Below are 16,880 nucleotides of genomic sequence, written 5' to 3' on the forward strand. Positions count from 1 at the left end.
TCCAGTTAATGCTATATTTTACAGAAAAAGTCACCTTAACTTCATTTTTTTTCTGTTTTGATACAATAACCTTTGACTTTACTCTGAGCTTCTATGAACATCTTCATGATCAGTCAATTAAAGATAGGAAAACAGATGATTTCCACTATAAAAAATATAAAATTCAGTGGATAATATGATAATAAACAGATGAATCACACAGGAAAGGTTAAATAAAGAGAAAAATTAATTTGGGAACTGCCACAAAAGTCACACTGGGCACTTATGGGTTAAACAAAACCAAACAAAATCTAATTTTCTTTCCCATATTGTATTTTACATTTTTTGTTGTTTTTTTTTTTTCTTCCAACTTTATTGAAAACATTTGAGTATACAGTACAAAAATATGAACAAACAACAAGATGTCAAAAAGAAAAAAGCAATTGAACATATAAGTTTAAGAAAATAATGCATAGATTTAAAGATACAAAGCATAATATACAAATCATAGTATAAAAAAGTAAACAAATAAATAAAAATAACAAATCTAACAAATATAAATAAATAAATGCAACAGAGAGTTCAGTCAATATTAAAGAATTGTTTATAAAATAGCCAGGGAGTTAGAGCTTTTTTTTTTTTTTTTAAATTATAGATAAATTCTAAAGATTTAATATAATTTTCAAATTCCAATAGGAAGATTTTAAAATTTGGGTGTGTTTTATTATATTAATTTTTATGTATATGAAATTTTCCAAATAAGATGAACACATTTAAAACATATTCTAAATTGTGGATATTATGTTTAAAGTATGTAATTACATTTTGGGATGTTACAGTCATCTTATTATTACTTTTAGATATGTTATATTTTTCAATTTTGGACCAGAAATTAGAAGAATGTGTACATAGAAAGAATAAGTGCAGAGTAGTTTCAGAGTAAGAATAACAAAAGTTTTATCAGAGTGCATCGAAGTGGAAAGACTGACTTACATTACCAAAGGAAAACTGGAGGAATTTGTACAATTATGAGAACCTTATATGAACATTATGGTATCTGGAAAATAGGGACATGTCATACAAATTATCATTGTTGAATTTTATTTAAATTTTTTTTATTATCATGATTGCTGTATTTTAACCCTTTCATGCATAAATTATGAGAACCTTTATCAAGATTTTATTTCCCTGAGGGTTTTTATTAGTCTTTAAGCATAAAAAAAAAACAAAAAAACAATGCGATTGAAATTTTTCTTACGAACCTATTTTTCATGGAGTTCCAAAAATGTTCACTCAGCTGGACACCATGCATTTTATTTTTGAAGCAAAGAATATGTATTTATTGATATATTGTGTGATAAACTATAAAATCAAAACATTGTTAATGCTGCTAATCTGATGTTTTTTTTTTCTCTCACATTTTAACATATTCCAGTACTAGTCACTACTCACTTCATGGAGATAATATGCCAAAAAAAAAAAAATTGTTTAAAAAACCTGTTAATTTTAGTATAATAAGAATATTGAGCAATTGATTTACACTCAAACATGTTAGTGCAGATCAGGTTTATCAAGAACAGCAAAGTTACAGTAATGATATGAATTACAGTGTATGTGATGGTGCATGAGCATCCACTGTGTTGGAACTAAAACAACAAAAAAACAAAACAACAAAACCCATGAATATACGTATAACAGAACAGCTTTGAACAGCTGTCCACTGGAGTAGCCACTACGCATGAAAGGGTTAATATTATTATTATTATTTTCTACATAAATATACACAGTTTCATAAGAATATATGTATGTTATTTATATATATACAGGGTGGGGAAGCAAAATCTACAATGAACATTTAGTTGTTTTTTCTCAGCAGGCACTACGTCAATTGTTTTGAAACCAAACATATATTGATGTCATAATCATACCTAACACTATTATCCATACCTTTTCAGAAACTTTTGCCCATATGAGTAATCAGGAAAGCAAACGTCAAAGAGTGTGTGATTTGCTGAATGCACTCGTCACACCAAAGGAGATTTCAAAAATAGTTGGCGTGTCCATAAAGACTGTTTATAATGTAAAGAAGAGAATGACTATGAGCAAAACTATTACGAGAAAGTCTGGAAGATACTATTAAAGAAGAATTGGAGAAGTTGTCACCCGAATATTTGAGGAACACTTGCGCAAGTTTCAGGAAGCGTGTGAAGGCAGTTATTTAGAAAGAAGGAGGACACATAGAATAAAAACATTTTCTATTATGTAAATTTTCTTGTGGCAAATAAATTCTCATGACTTTCAATAAACTAACTGGTCATACACTGTCTTTCAATCCCTGCCTCAAAATATTGTAAATTTTGCTTCCCCACCCTGTATATATATATATATATATATATATATATATATATATATATATATATATATATATATATATATATACATATATTTTATATATAATTCGGTGAAAGTCTACGTGCTGTGAATGGGTGTGTGTATGAGTGTTTATGTCATTTTGATTCATGTTTGTTATGTAAAACTTAAATACCAATAAAAATATTGTGAAAAAAAAAAAGAAAACCATAACAAAAGTTACATATTTCTTCCACATCAGAGAATCGAGACAAAATAGAGTTGAAAGGATATACGTTATGTAAAATTTTGAGAAATAAAATTCTGATTTTGTTAGTATATTTACATATTTTTGTGCGTCCTCCAAATTGCGCGTCCACGTGGCTCTTCTGGCCTGCCCAGAATCCCATTGCGCTCGCTCCCGCAGTCAGACTCGTGGAAAAAACTGCAGCGGCTGTGACTCGGAGACACGCAGAGAAGGAGCCGTGGGAGAAAAATCACTGTCACTCGCAAGAGTTGAGCTCCACACAATCGGGATTTTTTTGTTCCCGTCTTATTCCTGCCTGAATACGACGTTGTCAAAGCCGGTGTTGATGTCTACCCAGAAGTCCTAGAACCGACTGGGAGATTTTCGGCGCGTGAAAGGTAGGAAAAGTTAGCTAGGGGTTGCTTTTCTCCCAAATTGAAAGTGTCTCAGGGCAGCCACAAGTCTGGTTCGGTTTCCCTCGGCTGCCAAGTTCCAGTTTGTACAGCAGGGGAACGTCGTGTCTCTGCGACTAAAAGCTAAAGGCTCCGTGTGCGGTGTAACGTTAGCGTTTAATGTCAGTTTTGCGCAGTCCGCGTGCGGTGATGCGAAGAAGTTTGCTAGTCGCTGATGTGTCGGAGCGGATTGATGATTACGGAGCAACTTAGTAACGTTGCAACATAAGCAACTACTGTCACAACTTGACTTGAGTAGCTAAAATACATGGGAGTGACGCTAACTATCACACATATACACACCAGAAATTAAATCTGTTTGTGTTTGGTTTGGTGCAAAAGTTAGTTCAGGGTCTGGAAATGAGCTCGGACGAAACACAATTGCAATGTTTACAAAATGGTAAAGGTAGTGTTTAACTTACCGCTACTGAGCAAACAGTGTTCCCAAAGACCACCAGGGGTCTTAAAGAGGGTACAAGTGGGAGATTGTTTCATTTGAGTTTTATTACACCTCTGTAGCCCTGAGTATTATAGCACATTAACGATAAAACATGTGGAAATGATGCATTTGAGGCTTCCTTACACATTGAGCGTCCACTGAATTGCTTCCTCTAAAATGCCTTATAGCTGTAAACAGGTGAAATGTATTTTTCTGGCTCTGTGAGATCCATCAGATTTCTTAACCAGGACTGACTCATATCAACGGCCAAAAAACAAAATCTATCTGCAGATTTTTAGATTTTGAGTTTTCACATTAAATGGTGAGAACAAGGATGATATTGTTAACACGTAATATAGAAAGAGAGTCTGAGAACAGTAGAATATGCTTGGATATCTTTAACAAAGACCATACTATAATAAAACTAAACGTTTTTTTTGTTTCCTGAAAAAAGTGATTTTTTTCAGATGGGAGGTTTTGTATTCTGGCCCTACAAGCAGAAAAAGATTATCCACCAAAATATGCATAGCCCAGCCTCACATAAAAGACCTGTCTGCGTTGTATGATGCTGTGACACAATAAATTGATCTGGGTCTATTTAATTATTTTTTTTCTTAAACCCCATCCCTGTCTTCCTCTGTTAATCCAAAAGGAATGAAATGATGAGCTGCAATAGGAAATAATGCACACACTGTACAATATACAGCTGAAAACTAAGGAGGTTAGGTGTCTGATGTGATGACTGAAATAAAATGCAGATGTGTAAAGACTCACGATTGTGGTTGTAACCGAGATGCGCCTGCTGTTTTTGAGTTGTTTTCCTTTGGGTTTTGATCATATTCTATGTGTTCCAAATGCTTTAAATTATTAAGAGACATGCAAAATAAGGGCAGCCTCTGAAGAAAAAAAAAAAAGCTTCAATATTAGACCTAGTTTCTCATTTGCTTAAGTCCAACATCACTCCTCGTTCTCCTGCAGTGATGATTGTCTATCTGTTGTGTTTATCTGGAGAATGTGTGAGATTCACTGTCACAAGTTCAGCCAGTGAGCCATGAAAAATGACTAAACCCGTACTAACCTGCCGCCTGTTAGACGCAGACACCAGACCCCTGATAAATGGGATCCTCTTGGTACATTCACGTGGGCTTGTAGTTGTCAGTTCTTGTTTTTACTTGCTCCTTGCTCGTGTTTTGATTACCACTCACGAGTTGACAGTGTCAACAATGACAGGCGTCTGACATTGTTACTTCTTCACCTGTTTATAGCAGATCAGGAGGTAGACTTGGGGAGGTTTTAGATTTACTGTTTGATATGAGCCCTGTGGATGCCTGTCCCTTAAGTAGCAGGGACAAATATTTGTTGGATTGTTTTCCTGATTTCTGAATTGTGAACATACCTGAGATTCTTTGTGGTGCGCAGGAGGAAGAAAGTATGTAGCACTGATCTTGATCTTTGTATTCCCCAGTGCAGGGTTATGTCTTGCAGTGTCTTTGAACAATGCCTGACACCTGTACAGCTGTAGGATGCCAGAATAATCAGAACATTTCATGCCATTTGTTGTTTTATGACAGCTGTATAACAGTCACTCAGCTCTTGCATGTGCTTTATTTGCCTCTCACCTTTGACATTCAGCTGTAGTATTGATTCATGCTTTTACAGCCGTGTGTCTGAAGAAATGACATAAATGAGACATAGATTAGCTCCTCCGTTGTAATAAATTAATTTTGTGTTGTAAAAGATGTCATGGATGACTCAGTGGCTTCAGGCACATATTGAAATGGCAGTGCAGTGAGAAGTTCCGGACTGGGAATAGAGATGAACATTTTTCATGTTTCCCAGAAATATCAATGACCCAGTCTTTCACTGGAACTGAAATTCACTGTTTGTTAATTGATTCCAGGGTTCCCACAGGGTCTTAAAAAGTTTAAAAGTCTTGAATTTCCAAATCTGCATTTAATACCTTAAAAAAGTCTTTCAAAGGTAGTAAATTTGATATGGTAGGTTTTAAGTGATGTTGCCATAAACTTATTCGTTGTACTGTGTTTAAATGTGTTTGTTAAATGTCCAAGCTGCAAAGAAAGTAACAGTCGACTCAGTTCCGCCTGTTCCAACCCGATAATTTATAATAAAATTATGAACTGATTATCGCTAATTCTGCAGCCCCAGTGACAAAGGACTGTGAACGGTGGGAATCAAGGCGTTGTTGGAGTAAATATTGTTCTAAATTCTAGGATTCATGAATTTTTGCCAGTATGGTCATGGCATTAAATTCTGTTGTAAGTAGAGTTAAAAAGGTCTTTAAAAGTCTTAAATTTAGCTTGTATAAACCTTTAGGAAACCTGTGATTCGCACTCATCCATTTTTTAAAAGTGGATTGTTATGAATGCCAAAACATAAATTCATGGATAATTTTCTATTCGCCTCTAAAATATCTGTGAAAATGATTACATCCAAAGTAACATATGTCAGTCGTTTGCTTATTTTTCAATTTAATGCTATCATTGATCCCAAAAACCAGTGTGTGCAATATACTGTAAACTGGTGTCTGAGAATGAGTTATTGTTTTAATGATGTTGAATGATTTTCAGTTGTTTACTTCATGTAAGATGCTAAAATTGTCATTTGATGTTCAGCTTCAACAACTCCACTCAGAAAGTGAAGCAGTACTAATGCATTCAATACTCACACAGTAATAATTTATAATAGCTGAAATTTTAAATGCCAACTTTAATGTGGTATTTTAGATATTTTCTGAAAGATACAAAACATCTCAGACGTTCCAATACAATAATTAGGAGCTAATGAGCTAGTGCTGCATGTTAAAGCCTAATACATAGTAAATGTGCCTTTTGGAAATATTTAATACAAGCTATTAAAATTACTGGCACTGAAGTAAAGCATATTATTAGTTAGTTTAATGAGATATCTTCACACACTTACACTTTTAAATCTATGATTTAATTTTTTGAACTCGTATATTTTCACGTGGTATTATTTTTCGCCTCAGGCCTGCAGCTTAATAGTATTTTGGAATTAAACTAATGATACATGAGTGTATGTGTTCTCCTACTTCAAAGAGGTGAAATTATGCACAGCATTCCTACAGTAAACTGCGTAAAACATTGCCTGAGTTGAAAGGGTGGTCGATTGGGGAAAAAATAATAGTTATCTGTTTGAGAAATCCAGTGACACTTTGCCAAGTTGAGTTTAAAGCTCAGGACATCACACTGTCATCACTGATCTGTGTATTAGTACACACTAGAGCCACCTGAGATCCACTGTGACGTAAATAACATGTAATTTTCTTCAATGTTGGTTGACAGAATCCATGTGTACGTGTTGGCCCTGAAATTAATCTGTGAAGGAAGTGTCATGTGACACTGTGACCCTTGACCTCTCCCTTTGCCCTGAGTCAGGGCTTGAGCTAGGTAACAGGTGTGACCCGGAGGTTAAGGAGCACACACACACAAATACACACACAAACACACACAGACAAAGGGGGTTCCAGTTGCAATACAAAACTGGTACATTTTAATGTGTTTTAGTGACACAGTTTTATAACTTGAGCACACAAATGTAATTTGAAGATGACAAAATAAGTTTATAATGTGTGTGTGTATATACACACACACACACACACATCTTAAGGTCTGGAAATCACTTACAGTCATGGAATAATTTATTAGACCACCCTTGTTACCCCCGCCAGGAGGTATTGTGATCGCTTCGCTTTGTGTGTTTGCGTGTTTGTTTGTGTGTTTGTTTGTGTGTATGTTTGATTGTTAGCAGGATAACGCAAAAAGTTATGGACAGATTTTCATGAAGTTTTCAGGAAATGTTGATACTGGCACAAGGAAGAAATTATAAAATTTTGGTGGTGATCGATGGGGGGGGAATCACAGATCTGTCTTGGCGGAGGTCTGCGCTCTCCGAGTGCTTTTTTTGTTTTCTTCAGTTTCTTGTTTATTTTAATGCCTGATGCGACTAAAGGTACATTTCTTTGGGCAAAAATAATGATAACTAAAATAGCTCATAAGAGTTTAATTTCAGAGGTGATATCTAACCATTTTCCATGTTTTCTTGATAATAACCAAAATCACTTAAGCTCTTACATCAGTAGCTATGGATTTGTACTGCCAAAAACAGAGCTTTTAGACATTCCAAGTTTTCTTTTCTGTCTGTTTTAGTCACATGATACACACAGGAGTTAGGGTAGTACTTGATTGTGTAACCATTGTTTTTGATGACTTTTGATGGTCTAATAATTTTTTCTGCAACTGTATGTATAGGTGTTTGTCTTCATCTCTGGGCAAAATATAGTATAATAATCGAAATTCAAAATGATCATTAAATGCAGTTGTGTTGTGAAATGTATTGACAGTTAAAGACATTAAATCCCTTTCCAGTCCAAAACTGCTCCTTTATACTAGGGTTACATTCTGACCAATGTGAGGAGAATGCCAGATCAACCATAACTCCGCAATGGAGATAGTATCACTTAAATATATTAACTGCTGAGTGAAGGTATTCATTTCCTAAATCATGCTCAATTCTTTTTGACACCTTTTTATTAATAATGCAAGATATATCCAGGCACGCTATGAAGACAATGAATAATCCAATTAGTGTTTACACTCTTTGAAATAATGACGGTGTTATAATGTTATGATGATATGATTAGCAACATCATCCTGTTATAACAAAAGCCCATTTTAATGTTTGTAGGATTGCTCACATTCATCATTTGAAGTTGATTTTGCGTCTGTGTCTGGTTCTGTCCTGACATTCAAGTTTCCTGTGATGCTGGAGAGTCAGCCAATATCTTGTCCAGCTCTTCAAAAAATGGGTAATTTATTAATGACTACCTGTCTTTCTTACCAGCTCTAACTTCATGATGAGCCTCCTTTTAGGTGTTTTACTCTTCGTTTGCATCACAGCCAGGACCACTGACAACCTGCTCTAATATTTATTTAGGCTCCAGGGATGTGAATCTTCCTTTTCTTTTAATTTCATCAGTGCTCAGTATAATCTGTACATCAGAGGGGCATGATGATGATGATGAAGGGACAGATGTGAACATGTAGATCCGATCACTTTAACACCTCCCCAAGGTCCATACAGTGTAAACCCGACTATCTGCAGAGGCAGATCTGATTGAAATCCATTCACGACATCTTTACATCTTGTGTTAACCTTTGTATCTGGGTAACTTGTCTGGATACGAATCATATTTAAATACTAGATTAAAACAGGGTCTTTTTGACCATAAATTATGCTAATAGAGGCTCTCTTCTTGATGACAGATTGGAATAATTTGTACTTAAATTTTACACCAACGCCCCAACTTATCTATACAACTTCAAATCGATGACTCTGCAGTTTAATCTTGTTTCAGTTTTTCCAAATGTCATCCTCTTTGTGTTAAACACTCTGTTTTTTTTTTTTTACACTATTTGGAGTTTGTCCAAGCAGTTGCCCCTTATACAAAATACTCCAGGTTTAGAAGGTAGTTGGAGTCTGATAAAATGCAGTTGATGCAGGAAACAACGTCCAAAATCCTCAGTCATATCTGCAGTCAAGGCAGACCTGGAGCCCTGTTGCATTTTGTTTCAGGTCTCTGGTTTTGATATAATTTGTTTTGTCAGCTCCAGGTCGTGGCCTACACTGAGTACATTTTTCAGCTATCAGGCAGTATTGCTACACCTATGAAAAAGTGGGTGTAGTGTCATGTGAGTCATACAGGTTTGAAGATGTCAGACCAAATTACAGTAATCTGCTGAACCTGAAGTCACTGAGATGAAATTGGAAGCAGGGTTTTTATTTCTGCAACAACATCCAGCTGATATTTAGTTTAGTTTTTTTTTTTTTTTTTTTTACAATTACTAAGAAACATTAACTTTTTGTCCCAAATTATGTAACTAAACACACTTGATACCTGTATTCTGAGTAATTAAAAAAAAAAAAGAATGATTATCTGCAATTCAGACCGTATCCAGTTACAGATAATATTCTAAATGGATATTTACCCTCTTCACTAGTTTTCCAAAATGTCTCCACATGTACAAGAGAGATATAAAGAGATTACAAATGCTCACACAAATATAGACTAATAATATTTAATGCAGTAGATGTAGAGGCTTTAGTCTGTAATGAAGTTCATCAGTGATTAAGTTATAAACTCAAGTTGACTTTAACCCATAAAGACCCAAACAGCCACTGACGACCAAAAGCATCTACTGATTTAAACTATTTAAGTTCAACTAATCCTATCAATCCACATCAATAATGGGTGTAAAATACATTTACTCATCTTTTCATGGTCATCAGATATGACCCATTTGGACGATGAGAGGCTCCATAGTTACCGTCATCTTCTACAACATTGATTCACCAGTAAAACCCATGGAGTTGGATCAGTTACCGTGGATGGAGACGCTTATTTATACATTTAGTTATTGATATCATTGCTGAAAAAGTCACTTTTTCTTCAGTTTTCTCTGTTTCTTATATAATATTCCTCAACTTAATTCAGAGATTTTATGAACATCTACATGATCAGTGAATTAAACAATGGAAAACACATGATTTTCACTGAAAAAATGCAAAATAGCAAAATACTGTGGATAATATTATAAGAAAAGGTGATAAATCACTTAAGAAATGTTAAAGCTAGAGAAAAATTCATTTGGAAACTGCCACAGAAGTAGTACTGGGTCTTTATGAGTTAAGTTGGTGATTCATTTATTTATTTATTGAAATTTAGATATTAGACGTTTATGTACAGGCGTTACCATAATGACTGTGATGTACAGTAGGTAATATCCCAACTTAAAAAAAAACTGTGAATTGTCTTATTGTTATTGAAACCACTAACCTAATGTAAAGAATCCAAAATGTCTTATATTCAGTATCTGCTGTTATTGTTGTCTCAGATGTTCCTGTATGTGCTAATTACATAAAGTATCTCTCTGCTTTACACAAACCAAAGTGTCTTAAAATCTTTTCTTTTGAAGCTGTTTCAAAAAGATCTTTGTTTTTGACATAAAATGCCATTTGTGTGTAGTTGAGTGGTCAAAACAGAAAGAAAATTTCCATATTAGTGTTTCAAGTTGATGATGAAGTATCTCAAAGGAGACATCCAAACAAAACAAAACATAAGTAAGGAAGTATGGCCTTTAAAAAACATGGAACATTATTTTTTTTCCCATGAAAGTATCATGTCAAACAGCTGAATTTGATTTATAGTTTTGTATTAATTATGAAACTGTTACTGCTAAAAGTTATGCTCTTGATATTTCCACATTTGATCTAATAAAGCGGAGAATGTTGTGCAAACTATTCCCACACAACCCAAAGAGTATGAAATAGCAATTGGTTTTTCACTCATAACATGGGTTGCCGATGGTCTGCAGTGTGGTCATACTTTATTTTCACTTCTTTAATGGGGTTGATACATTTTAAACAGCTCCTGTAACATTTGTGTGTGACCTTTAAAAGAATGTTGACTTGTAAACATTAGTTCTTATCTGAAAAATTCAAGGCAATTGCTTTGCTGATAAGCTACTTACCAAGGTGTTGACATTGAAAATTCAAGTCTAATGAGCACTTTTCTTTTTTTAAATTTAGAAATGGTGTTTGAAAAGAGGCGAATAAATTAAAATGCACATCTTCTTTAAGTGGAGATATTATACACATCACGTAGCGATGATAGCTTAACATTAAATATGTTTACAAGACAGTTTATGCAGAGCAGTCTCAGTCTTAAAATACATCCAGGACTTTCATAAGCCTCTGAGCTACTTGCTGTGCAGATGCATACACAACTTTTAACTTAGGCAATGTCCTTAATGACTTTACTTGGACTGAAAGCTCAATACTGCTGCTCCCCGTTGTCAAGCTTTGTCCTTTCACCAAAGCTTGTGATTTAAGTGTGTGTCTCCTCCTCACAGGGCAAGCAAAGTTCAGCTATTCAGTATATTGCAAACTGACTTAACGGGCTAAAGCTCTCACCCAGTGATTTAATGGTGTCAAATGTTCTGCTTTTGAGCTGAATGGTGGGTGTGGGATAGACTACTCCTACTATCATCTTCCTGTGGGGTCCATAAAACAAAGGCTGAACCCGTTCCAGTGATGATGTAAGGCCTTTTCACTGTTGACGTCTTCCAGACCTCTCACCTGTCTGTCTGCTTGTAAAAAGTCATATGATGTCTCATTAATGTCTGTTTAATAGCTGATTGATGAGGGTCTTGTCAGTCATCACTTTAACCATTTGTTTCAACAGGAGCGAAAAGTCAGATGTGCAGTAATTACACGGCAGTATGACAAATGAATACCTGCTGTTTGTCATGTTGAACGTACTTATGGGTCACTGATTTTCACTTTCTGAACTCGTATTCATGATCGAAGAGTTGACTAATTTGTAATTTGTGCAAACATTCACACCCTCTACTCTCTGGCCTCACGTAGACTCTGTGACCCTGAGACCGAAGTCTTTGTAAGATTTCTACAAGGCTCCCTTCCAGCTGTGTTGCATTCCAAGCTTACTCTGTTCTGTTATTTCTCAGGCTCTCACTAACTGAGCAGCAGACAATGCATAATAATAAGTGATGTTGTGGCTGTAGTCCTCCAACTGTTTTCAAGGTTTCCAAGGGCTGTTAATGTAAAAAATAATGAGTAGTCTTTGTAGCATTGTATTGAGCATATTTAATTTTTCCTCACTTTCAGATGCCTCATTTGTAGCTGATATCTTAGGTTTTATCATAGTGAGTTAGTGGTTTGACTGAATCCCTGGTTGGACAGAACAAAAATGTAGATCGCAATGTTTGGTCTGCTTGACATGCCCCCCCCCCCCCCCCCCCCCCCAGCATTAAATAATGTCTCATGCAGTAATTAGAAAATTCTAAACTACTGAATAGGGAATTAATGTAAGATAAATCATACTTTCTGTATTTCCATGAAGAGTATTAGTGACTGATTAAAGTAGTTTTTCCTCAAGAGTTTTTTTTTTTTTTTTAACTGCATTGCCAGCTCTTATAAGACATTCCATAATCTGAGAATCAACATGACTCAGCCTGAGGCTGAAAAGGGAGATGGCCAATAAAGACATAATAGTATGTGCTGAAAGATCAAAATCCCTGGATGAATCTAGTTTCTAGTTTCATTTAGAAGCAAAATGCCTTTAGGCTCCATCCCACAGTTCTGCATTTCTGGTGATTACATCTGGCTGTGGATAGATAGGTACAGTAGTAAAGCAAACAACTGTGCAATACAAATAAAATATAATAAAATTCACTGTTCACTTTAGGAAGGACTTGACATGCGTTCACTTGCATGTGAGCCCACCCTGCACATGAGCACACCTATCACATGCACACATGACGGGAACAGGTGAAAAATCTGCTCTGCACCAACAGTGTTTCTCCGGTTTGGCTTTGATGGCTGCTCTAAGGGATTTGTCTCAACTCATAGTCTTACTGTCAAAGACCCTGACTGAAGTTTATCTCACAAAAAAGTGTTGCAGACTGAATACAGGAAACTCTCCTCACAGAGTCTGACCAGAGAAAAGCCTCAGTCGACTGTCTAGGGTCCTCAGGCAATTTCTCAGTTTTTTGTGTTTCAGTTAATTCTTTGTTAAAAGTAGGATTATATCTTAGAAAAAAAAGGGATTTAGATTAAACAGTGTTACATGTTCTCCAGCGTTTTACTGCCTTGATACTGTATTATACTCCATATATGGAAGACTAATCCTCCTTTGCAGAATGTGTGATGATGTATCTACACAAGTATTTGTTTGAGTTGGGGCAAGGCCTCTGTGATTGGTTGTGGCTAAGATGAGGCCAAAACAATTGTAGCTTAGTCAAATGTGTGAGAGCACTGAGGGGTACTTGCTTTTGGCCAAGTTTTGACCTCACTAGCTCTCGTAGACTCACCCTGCATCTTAAAATAACTCGCTACGTGTTGTGCTGAAATCTCTTGGACATACCTTGCTGCTGTTGGACTTGTTTACCATGGTGAACCTGAGCTCTGCCTGCTGTTGGAGATTACAAACCCTGATGGGGGCAACTTACATTACCTGAATACTGTCTCTCACCTTAATATGAAGAACTGAATTTTCCAGGATGAAGCATGGGAGGATTTGGAAGGTGGATCTTGTGAGTCTGTGTGCGTGTGTGTGTTGGTACACTGCTTTTTCTGGAAAACATGATGTTCTAAAATGTTTTTAGGAGATTGATGTTGTCACTGTCTTAAAGTTGTTGATGCATTCTTAACAGCCTACAATGTTATTAATCTATACAGTCACATATTTGCATCTTGATAAAGCTCAGTGGAAAACCAAATTCTCATAAATTACAGATGAGACGGATGGAGGCGGTGGGTGTGGTGCTTCTGTGCAAATCCACACTTATTAATGGTTTCTCCTGACACTGCAAATATATAAAGCATTCTTCCACTGTTCTGAATGTTAAAGTAGGTCATCATGACTCACTTGTTTCCATCCCAATGCGAAATTTAATTTCTTATCTCCTCTTCTTACAACGAAACCCTTGTGTATTTCTGTATTAAAGTCAGTCTGTTTCTTATGCTATATTCAGTGATGCACAAGAAACTGCCAAACTGAAAAATATGTCATCAGTTCACTATTTAACCAGTCTCTTCATTCTGTATGTCAAACTGAAACTGAAATCATGCTCAGGAAATTCTCATCATATACAGTTGTGGAAAAAATTATTTGACCACCCTTGTTTTCTTCAAGTTCATGTTCATTTTAATGCCTGGTACAACTAAAGGTACATTTGTTTCAACAAATATAGACTAATGATAACAACAAAAATAACTCAGAAAAGCTTAATTTCAGAACTGATATTTAGCCATTTTCCATGTTTTCTTGCTAATAACCAAAATCACTTCAGTTCTTACATCAATAGCTATGGCATTGTACTGCCAAAAACAGTGCTTTTAGGCATTCCATGTTTTCTTTTCTGTCTGTTTTAGTCACGTGATACACACAGGAGTTAGTAGTTGATTGCATAACCATTGTTTTTGATGATTTTTGATGGTCTGATAATTTTTTCCGTGACTGTACATTTGTATTTGATTTTGATGAATACACTGAAGTAGGCAAATTACCAAAAACTACTGTATGAATTCATAAAATTTGTTGTTGTAGACTGAAAGACCATATGGAAACATTATAAATCACAACTCCTCTCAGTTCTTGTAAAATTCAGATTAGTTATAACCACTATATAATAGGATTAATAGGGTTGTAAGTGGTTATGATTTATTTGTCTGTCAAAGCTCTCCTACTTGGTGAACGTTCCTTTTGAGTGGACCATATGTCACTGTAAGTATGTTATTTTACAGATTGTATTACACATAGGTGTTGCAAAAATCACGAGGCTTGTGAATTTCTTTCAGTTATTTTATAGTGATACCTTAGCATTTGTCCATACTGAATTGTTCAGATTTAGTCTACATTAACTTGCAGAGTTTAAGTAATATGTTTTCCATCCCTCAATTGTGGGTCCGACTTCTGAACTCTCATGTGCAGTGGGTCTGATCTAGTCAGATGCTTTATACTTATGTAAGAAGGTTTTGATTACAAACTCTTGTGGGGAAAATGATGTACAATTTAATTAATGAATGAAAATAGTGCAGGTGTCACAGATCTACAGGAAAATGTAGACTTGTATTTATTTCATTTACATATGGCCAATATTGTATTAATGTGTGTCGGTCTGAAATGATGCAAAAATGCAGTTTTAAATTAGGGTTCCTACGCATCTATGGATAGTATGGAAAAGTATGGAATTTGATTTTATAAATTTCCAGGTCTGGAGAAGTATGGAAAATGGAGACAAATGTATGGAAAACTATTCATGTTTCCAAGACTGTTCTATTCTACTCTTCTGTTTTCTAAAACATAAACTTATGAATATCTAAAAAAAGAAATGGATCAATCTCTTTTATTAAGGTGCTTGCTAGCACAGCTAAAATGTTTGTGCGAGAGCACATACAGTAGGCTGTGAATCCCAGAAAACATTTGGGCCGATTGACAAGTTGATGCCCAGCCTTCTGCTCTTATCCTCCTCCAACTCATTTTAAGGCCCGCCCAGGTGTCGTCAAGTTTCATTGCTGCTTTGACAGACAGGTGATGTCGACACACTGTTCGTGAACAAGCTATTCAACATGCCTTGTATGATCGTTGGCAGAACTCACAATAGGTAGATGTAAATTCTCTGACGACTGGCTCATAAATCCCAAATATAAAGACTGGCTGGCTGGTTGAAATTTTTTTACCAAAACATCTGGAAATTAGGGTCTGGAAAAAGTAAGGAATTTTGAAATTTCAAATGTGTAGGAACCCTGTAAATGCAAAATGGCGAGTCAGATACAACAAGCCAAAGTAGAGGAAAACTTACAGCTTGGTTGTAACTCACATTGTATAAGTGTTGATTCAAAATTGTTATTCAGTTTGTGGATTTGTGATTCTACCTCAAAAGATGTTTATAAGATCTGTTCATTAATGAAATAAACACTATGTTGAAATTTTCTTAACTGTGCAGCATAGGGCTGGGTAAAAAAATCAATTTGATCGATCTTAGATCGATTTCGTTTTAATTTTGCATAATCGATTAATAGTGGATGAGATCGATTTTTCAGAGCACGACCAGGAGTGCGTGGAAGCGCGGGCGGCTCCATCTTGCGAACCTCTGAGGAAGACTTGGTCTCGCTTGCGATGAGTCTTGCATGGAAAAGACGTGAAGAAACAGTGGGGAAAACGCCTCCGCTGGAGGTACTCGCGGCCTCAAGCTCAAACCTGCAGTGTGAAGGAACTGGCCACCCGGAGGTTCTCCGAGGCTGGTCATTCCTGTAATAGTAAGTTGGATCCATACTGTCACCTATGGCTGAGTATGGAGTTAGAGGAATAGTAAAGCGACAATGTCTCACTGCTACGCAGCCCCCCCCCCGCTTCCCGACCAACAATCATGGACTGCCCCCCCCCCCCCCCCCCCCCCCGCAGCCCCACTCCGACCAACAATCACGGAGCCCCCCCCCCAAGTGAGTAGAAGCCACCAGGCATAAAACAGAATAAAGATGACGAAGAAGCTTGTTCTGATCCACTGTAGAAACATGGCAATGTTTCTGTCGCGTTTATTATTTAAGAGCAGATTCAACTACTTACAGCTGAAATGTCATATTTATTTCCTTTTTAATATCAATATTGATACCAGTATTGATGTGTTGCATGACTGCAGTAGTCAAATAATCAGGTTACAACTCAAAATTGTACTTTGGTATCACTAAATTAATCTGAATCAATTAATCAATCCTGAATCGATATTGGATCGAATTGAATTGAATCGTGATTAATCGATTCTGAACTTTATGAATTGAAATCGAATCGATTATG

The 16,880-nt window shown here is 35.9% G+C and overlaps 1 protein-coding gene across 1 annotated transcript in view; it reads left to right on the forward strand.

Moving 5' to 3' along the window:
- The first annotated feature begins 2,773 nt into the window (after window positions 1-2,773).
- Window positions 2,774-16,880, forward strand: part of peak1 (pseudopodium-enriched atypical kinase 1) — a 145,842-nt gene continuing 131,735 nt past the window's right edge. The window contains exon 1 of the mRNA XM_030137177.1: window positions 2,774-2,973. The gene's annotated coding sequence lies outside the window, so the exon portion shown is untranslated. The remainder of the gene's footprint in view (window positions 2,974-16,880) is intronic.

The sequence above is a fragment of the Sphaeramia orbicularis genome, chromosome 6 (genome assembly GCF_902148855.1).
Source record: "Sphaeramia orbicularis chromosome 6, fSphaOr1.1, whole genome shotgun sequence".
Lineage (NCBI taxonomy): Eukaryota > Metazoa > Chordata > Actinopteri > Kurtiformes > Apogonidae > Sphaeramia > Sphaeramia orbicularis.